The sequence below is a fragment of the Meles meles genome, chromosome 21 (assembly GCF_922984935.1).
Source record: "Meles meles chromosome 21, mMelMel3.1 paternal haplotype, whole genome shotgun sequence".
Classification (NCBI taxonomy): Eukaryota; Metazoa; Chordata; class Mammalia; order Carnivora; family Mustelidae; genus Meles; species Meles meles.
The window spans coordinates 34,699,855-34,708,539 of NC_060086.1; positions in this window are offsets into that span (position 1 = coordinate 34,699,855).

An 8,685-nucleotide genomic window follows, 5' to 3' on the forward strand; every position below is an offset into this window, starting at 1 on the left:
AGCCTGCTTCTCCCTCTCCCGCTCCCACTGCTTGTGTTGCTTTTCTCTCTGTGTCTCTCTTTGTCAAATAAATCAATAAAATCTTTAAAAAGAAAAATAAATAAAAATAAAAATAAAAGGAGGGGAAGGGATGATCTGCTCAGATGATAGGGAGGGGTCTCTGAGGCACTGTCAGGTCACCAGAGTCCTGAAGGATGAGAAGGACCAGATTCATAATAGTCCAAGCAGAGGAAGCCACTGGTGCAAATGGGCTGGGGTTGCATAGACAGTGCTAATGACGGGAGATGAAAGGCAGCCAACATGCCTGCAACAACGCACAGCTGAGGGGCACCTGGGTGGCTCAGTAGGTTAAGCGTCTGCCTTCAGCTCAGGTCATGATCTCAGGGTCCTGGGATCGAGCCCCGCATTAGACTCCTTGCTCAGTGGGGAGTCTGGTTCTCCTTTTCCCTCTGCCACCCCCCCTGCTTTGTTTCTCATGGTCTCTTTCTCTCTCTCTCTTTCTCTCTCTGCTTGTGTTTCTCATGGCCTCTCTCTCTCTCTCTCTCTTTCTCTCTCTGTCAAACACATAAATAAAATCTTAAAAAAAAGAAAAAAGTGCAGCTGAGTCATGTGACCAGGCAGTAACCAGTTTCCCTGACGGAGGGTAAGGAGAGGAGTTTGCATTTCACCTACGTTGAAACGATGGGAAGATAGCCATTGAAGGATTTTAGGCAGAATGGTGAGAAGACCTGGTTTGGGTTTTAAAAGCTCATTCCGGCCTTGTTTTGTGAGAATAGGTTGCAGCAGAGACAGAGAAGAAGCCACCTGCTGTTAAGAAGGGACTGTCACTCCCCAAGTAAGAGAGGCCAGCGTGGGACACAGGCATGCAGAAGAATCAAAAGATGTGAGCTGTGTTGGGAGGGCTCACTGCAAGTTCTGAAATGTCAGAGGGAGAGAGTAAGCGAGGGAGGGCAGTGACGAATGCCAGGCTGTGGGGAGTGGGGGAGACTGAGGATGAGCCTGTTTTTCTTTTCTTTAAGATTTTGTTTATTTATTTGACAGAGAGAGGTCACAAGGAGGCAGAGAGGCAGGCAGAGAGATGGGGGAAAGCAGGCTCCCGGCTGAGCAGAGAGCCCGATGCGGGGCTCGATCCCAGGACCCTGAGATCACGACCTGAGCCAAGGCAGACGCTTAACCCACTGAGCCACCCAGGCGCCCCAGTGATTCTGTTTTTCATTTGAGAGCCTGCATGAAGGGCGATGTCACAAACTCCCTGAAGGAGGTTTTATGCTCCTGAAGACTGTGTTTGACAACATTTCCCCTCCAGGTGGCTACAGGGAGCCACTCTCCAGGGAGGAGCTGTTTCTGAAATGCAGTGTGAGGTGAAAAGAGTGGAAACAGCCCACAAAGGCAGGCACCAACCCTGGTCCTCCTGTTTACAAGGCTGGGTGACCGTTCCCTCCCCAAGTCTTGGTGGCCCAGCCAGGACATAGATGTCAGTACCCATCCAGATGAGACAGCATGGGGGAGTTTGCCCATCACTGGGGTGGGTTAGTATTCAAGGAAGCTACATAGAAATGGAAGGGCATGGGGCACCTGGGTGGCTCAGTGGGTTAAAGCCTCTGCTTTTGGCTCAGGTCATGATCTCGGAGTCCTGGGATCGAGCCCCACGTCTGGCTCTCTGCTCGGCGGGGAGCCTGCTTCTCCCTCTCTCTGTGCCTGCCTGCTGCCTACTTGTGATCTCTCTCTTTCTCTGTGTCAAATAAATAAATAAAATCTTTTAAAAAAAATAATGGAAGGGCACAGAGGAAAGCCTCCTACATGATTCATGCACTACCAACTATTTCCTGCCTGTCTGGGACGGGATGAATCAAAAGTAAGTGAAAACTTATGGTTGAAGCAAAGCCTTTGGGTCTGTGGGGATTCTGCTTTGGACCGAAATGGCCTGGGGCTGGCTGAGTCATGCTCGTGGGCGATCATTTCTCTCCCCCACCTGCAAAAGCAGAGTGGGGATCCAGAGAAGGGGCGATCATGGTGGGATTACACATTCACCCCACGAACAGCCCCCACTGCATAAGGCATCCAAACAGCAGCTTGGGTAACTCTCCATTGCCACCATCTGGAAGAGGAGAGGTGGTGAGTCTCTCATCCAAAGACAGATTCTCTCCAAATCCTTCAGTCTTTGTAGACTTTTTGCTCCACTACAACTGGAAGAAGTGGAAGTGGGTGGGAGTATAAATCAGACCAGCCAGCCAGGCCAGGTGAATGGGTGACTGGCACGCGGGGGATTTTTTTTTAAACCAACGAACGTTTGTTGTTTTAAAATAATAACAGGGGTGCCTGGGTGGCTCAGTGGGTTAAAGCCTCTGCCTTCAGCTCAGGTCATGATCTCAGGGTCCTGGGATCGAGCCCCACATCGAGCTCTCTGCTCAGCAGGGAGCCTGCTTCCCCCTCTCTCTCTCTGCCTGCCTCTCTGCCTACTTGTGATACATTAAAAAAAAATAAAATAAAATAATAACAAAAAATTTTTTCAATGTACTATCCAAATTCAATACATATCAAAAGGCTTTTTTAAGTTCATATTCTTTAACCAAGCAATTGCACTTTTAGGAATTTAGCCTAGATTCAGAGACACAATGCAGATTGGTGGAAAGACTTGTGCGGTTTTATGTTTTTAATATTTTTTATTTATTTATTCATTTAACAGACAGAGATCACAAGTAGGCAGAGAGGCAGGCCGAGAGAGAGGAAGGGAAGCAGGCTCCCTGCTGAGCAGAGAGCCCAATGTGGGGCTCCATCCCAGGACCCTGGGATCATGACCTGAGCCAAAGGCAGAGGCTTTAACCCACTGAGCCACCCAGATGTCCCCAGCTGTGCAGTTTATAATAGCAAACGGTAGGGAGGCGACTGGCTGGCTCAGTAGGTCACGTGACTCTTGGTCACGGGTTGTAAGTTTGAGCCCCACATCAGTTGGCGACTTTGCGTAAAATAAATAAATAAATAAAATCTTTATAATAGCAAAAAGTTGGAAACAAACGAAATAGAAAGGCCCATTTAATAGAATGCTAGCCAGCTATTTAGAAAAATGAGGCAAAAACAAATAGTAAACTAAGAAAAGATACTTGTATTTCAAATGACAGAGGGATGATTTCCCTAACATACAAAAGGTTCCTTCCTATTAACAGCTCACCAGAAAAAAAAAAAAAAAAAAAAAAAAGCAAGGAATATGAAAAACAAGTTCGTGTGTTGTGTGTGTGTATGCTTGCACAGAGAAATGAAGACCACTGTTTGCAAAGACATCCAATCAGGATGAAAATTAGCACCATCACTGTGAAGAGAATTCATCAATATGAGCTCATGCTGCTGTATCTGTATCTACAGCAGTACCTACTGCTAAACTCACCCAACAGTACTTCAACAACTTACTCAATGTGCATACAAGGAAGGATGAACAAGTTGTTGTTCACTGCTACAGTGTTTATATTAGCAAAAGACTGGAAACGACCTAAGCGTCCATCCATCGGCAACTGGTTAAGGACCCTGGATGGGATAAACTTAGCAGAAGCCACGACAGGGACTGGAGGTGACCAGGAGAACGCAAGCAGTCCTAACCTGACCTCGAAACTCTCCAGGGAATAGACTTGGGGTTCAAGCCAGTCCCTTCTGGATTCCCAGGGGGCAGAAAGGCCCCAATTAGCATTTGGGGACATGTAAACACTGAGGTTGATTTCTATGTTCTAATGTAGAAAGATGGCCAGAATATACTATTAGGTAGGGGAGAAGGTCACAGGATAGCATTAAAGTAATCTCCTATCCATCTAAAATTTAAATATCATGTGTATGTGTTAGGGTATGCATAGGAGGGATGCCTGGGTGGCTCAGTCTGTTAAGTAACTGCCTCGGGCTTCAGTCATGATCTCAGGGTCCTGGGATCAAGCCCTATATGGGGCTCCCTGCTCAGCAGGGAGTCTGCTTCTCCCTCTCCCTCCAATCCTCCCACCACTCATGCTCTCTCTCTCAAATATATTAATAAAATCTTTTTAAAAAAAGAATATGCAGGGGTGCCTGGGTGGCTCAGTGGGTTAAAGCCTCTGCCTTCAGCTCAGGTCATGATCCCAGGGTCCTGGGATCGAGCCCCGCATCAGGCTCTCTGCTCAGTGGAGGGCCTGCTTCCTCCTCTCTCTCTGCCTACTTGTGACCCCTGTCTGTCAAATAAATAAACATTTTTTTAAAAGTTAAAAAATAAATAAATAAATTTTTTTACAAAGAGTATGCAAAAAAAAAAAAAAAAGAATATGCATAGGACAAAACTGGAAGAGAAGTCTATCCACAAGCCATTAAAGCAGTTATTAAGTGCCTACTGTGTGCTAGGTGCTGGGAACATGACGATAATGAGGAAATTACAATGTCGGTTCCATGAAGAAAAAGAACTTTGCTATTTTGCTCCAGTTTCTGGCACATGATACCTACTCCAGAAACATGCATGGAATGCAGTAACAAAGGAAAGGAAGGACAGAGGCTGGGAGAGAGGGAGGATTAGAATTGCTGCCCCCAGGCTGCTCACAGTTACTCACAGCCTTGCAGGGACACAAGATGTGTGAGCAGATGAGTTGTTCTGGGAAGGTACGGAGAAGTCTGGGACTAAAAGATTCTGAGCTACTGGGTTTCTATTTTTTTTTTTAAGATTTTATTTATTTATTTGACAGGGAGAGATCACAAGTAGGCAGAGAGGCAGGCAGAGAGAGAGAGGGAAGCAGGCTCCCTGCCCAGCAGAGAGCCCCAAGCAGGGCTCGATCCCAGAACCGTGAGATCATGACCTGAGCTGAAGGCAGAGGCTTAACCCACTAAGCCACCCAGGTGCCCCTATGGGGCTTCTAATTCACTGTCTCTCACCACTCCTCCGCCAACAGAAGAGAAGCCAGTTGCAAAAATCATGACCATGGAGACCATTTTCAAAGTCAAAGCTTATCCTTGGCTTTCACTTCTTTCAGGACAACTTTTGGTCCCAAAGAGGAAAACCAGATTATGCAGGACGAGTCGGGGGCAGGCCTGCCGGGGATACATATCTCCAAACTGGATCCTACAGACCCAAAAACCCTTGGAAAACAACGCATTTGGTCCATTTCCAGGGGTGATTGGCTTCAGACAACTCGAAGGTGACACCCAATGTCGCCAAGGGGAACTACACAGAAATTGCAAATCGTGGATCCAGGGAGGTGGGGGTGGGCCTTGCTGGACCCTTGGCTTTCACTGGTTTCCAGCTAGCTCCTTTGCCAAACAAGAAGAGCTTGCCAAGACTGTGAAAAACTCCTTGATTCAGAAGCCAGCCCGGAGCGAAATGAGCACATTTTTCTCGGGGTTGCTGTAGCGTTTCTCTGGCTGCAGAAGCTGTTGACGATTTCATTACTGGGTTCTTCTCTGGGTTCTTTCTGATGGCATTTGCTTAATTACAGTTGCATTTGAATAGCAGAAGCCACAAGAGGACACGCCAGCAATTCAGACTAAAAAGTTCCCCCAGACTGACGCTTTTCGAGGGCCCCAGGGTCTCTGCCAGATCCGGGTAGGAGTCTCTCTGCCCTGCCTCTTACTGAGTAGGAAACTCTGCACACATTCCTTCATCAACCTGAGTTTCCGTTTTCTCACTGGTAAAAAGAGGCGAGGACACCTATTTCGCGAGCTCGCCGTGTAGATTAAATAAGATCACGTGTGCACGTAATAAAGCAGGAAAAGCTTCGTAAGTGTTGATGTCATTACCACGACGGAGAACATGCGAGTCCTACGAAACCTTGGACGTGCACTGTCTATTGTGATCCTTACCACAACCCTGTGAATCAGCTAATATTTCTGTCTCCACTGTACGTAGGAAACAGGTCCACAGAGAATGGTCCATGTCATGAACTAATGAGCAGTCAAGCTGGGAGTCAAATCCAGGTCGCCAACTTCAGACTGTCCACGATGAATCACGTTTCTACAGCGCCTCCGGTGTTTGACGGTATGGAGACCGTTCGAGGTGAACGCACCCGGAGACAAAACACGCAAAGGATCGGAGCAGGCGTTTCTCCAAGGAAAGATACACAAATGGCCCATAAACTCCTGAAAAGGTGCTCAAGCTCATTAACTACCAGGGAACTGCATATCGAAACCATAATGAGATACCACATCTGGTCTACCCAGCAGGGCTGTGCAATCAAATAGCCCCCACCACAACCACAGAGTGAAAACGACAAGTGTCGGAGAGGATGCAGAGAAATTAGAACCTTCAAACGGGGGTGCCTGGCTGGCTCAGTGGGTTAAAGCTCTGCCTTCGGCTCAGATCATGATCTCAGGGTCCTGGGATCGAGTCCCGCAACGGGCTCTCTGCTCAGCGGGGAGTCTGCTTCCCTTCCCCTCTCTCTGCCTGCCTCTCTGCCCACTTGCGATCTCTGTCAAATAAATAAAGAAAATCTTAAAAACAAACAAACAAACCTCGTATGTTGCTGGTGAGAACGACAACTGGCTGCTTCTCAAAAAGTTAAAACAGTCAACATAGGACCTAGCAATTCTACTCACAGATGTAGGCGCGAGAGAACGGAGGAGATGGGCTCGGAGAACATGCGCTCGTGCAAAAACTTGTCCACGAGTGTTCATAGCTGCTTTACTCTCCAACCCACATTACTCTCTGCTCAGAACCAAAAGGTGGAAATGATCTAAATGCCCATCAACCGATGAATGGATAAACAGAATGTGGGGTCACCATACAAAGGAATATTATTCAGCCGTATAAAGGAACAAAGTACTGAAATATGCCACAACAGGGAGAGGGAGAGAATCCCAAGCAGACTCCACGCTGAACACAGAGCCCGACGCCGAACACAGAGCCCGATGCCAGGCTCCATCTCACGACCCTGAGATCATGACCTGAGCCAAAACCAAGAGTCGGATGCTTAGCCCACTGCACCACGTAGACGACCCTGAATTATTTGCTTTAAATAGGTGAATTGTATGCTGTGTGAATTATATCTCAATAAAGCTATTTTTAAAAAATTTTTTAAAAAGATTTTATTTATGGGGCGCGTGGGTGGCTCAGTGTGTTAAAGCTTCTGCCTTTGGCTCAGGTCATGATCAGCAGGGAGCCTGCTTCCTCCTCTCTTTCTCTGCCTGCCTCTCTGTCTATTTGTGATCTCTGTCTCTCAAATAAATAAATAAAATCTTAAAAAAAAAGATTTTATTTATTCACCTGACAGAGAGAGAGATCACAAGTAGGCAGAACAGCAGGCAGAGAGAGAGAGAAGCAGGCTCCCACTAAGCAAGGAGCCCTGGGATCAAGACCTGAGCCGAAGGCAGTGGCCCAACCAACTGAGCCACCCAGGCATCCCTAAAGCTATTTTTTAAAAGATTTTATTTCTAAGTAATCTCTGCACCCAATGTGGGGCTCAAACCCACATCCCTGAGATCGAGAGTCACGTGCTCCATCTGCAGAGCCAGCCAGGTGCCCCTCGGTGAAGCTATTTTTAAAGAAAAGATTGCGCATATAAGTAAATTTTAAGACTTCTGGACTTGTCACATAGCTCACACACAACAACTAAGGCTTAGTGAGGCACAGACCACAATTTTTAGTCTGGGGAGGTAGGGTTGCATGGACCATATCCCAGGACAGATAAACCAGTTGAAAAAGTAACTACCCACCAATGAATGACCCGGCTCGTTCCAGCCACGGACCAGACCCGGAGTCAGTTACCTGGAAACTAGACGCATGATGGTAGGTCTCTCTTCCAGGTAACTCAATTAAATTGCTCGCAGCCTGTCTTTACTGCTGTTGGCAGTGGTGTTTTACTGTCTCGATGAAAGATCTGCAAGGTTCGTGCTTTCCTGGAACAGCTCCCATGGTGTATAACGTGGTAGCTGATTTCCTGTTCTTTGGACGGCCCTGCCCTGTTTCTAACTGATACAATTTCTCCAGAGCTCTGGGAAGTTAGAGTAGGGAGATGTGCCCTCCACTTTCCCACACCCCATTTTACCAAAAACTTACCTTCCAGACCCTAAGCAGTTTAACACTGAGAACCTTCTCCCCAGAGTCCAGATGAAAAAACCACCAGTGTCTTAGTCCATGTGGACAGCTCTAACAAAAATAATGACCGGGGCACCTGGCTGGCTCAGTGGGTTAAAGCTTCTGCCTTTGGCTCAGGTCATGATCTCAGGGTCCTGGGATCGAGCCCTACATTGGGTTCTCTGCTCAGCGGGGAGCCTGCTTCCTCCTCTCTCTCTGCCTGCTGCTCTGCATACTTGTTTTTGTTTTTGTTTTTTTAAGATTTTATTTGTTTATTTATTTGACAGACAGAGATCACAAGTAGGCAGAGAGGTAGGCAGAGAGAGGAAGGGAGGCAGGCTCCCCGCTGAGCAGAGAGCCCGATGCGGGGCTCGATCCCAGGACCCTGGGATCATGATCCAAGCTGAAAGCAGAGCCTTTAATCCACTGAGTCACCCAGGTGCCCCTCTGCCTACTTGTAATCTCTGTCAAATAAATAAATAAAATATTTAAAGAAAAAATACCATGGACCATACAGCTTGTCAACAGCCAGAATTTGTCACTCAGTTCTGGAAGCTGAAAGTCTGAGATCTGGGTGCAGAGGGGCTCAGGTGGGGACCCCTTTCTGGATTGCAGATGAAGGGAGCTCTCTGAAGCCCTTTTCCGCAAAGCACTAATCCCATTCACAAGGACTCACTCTC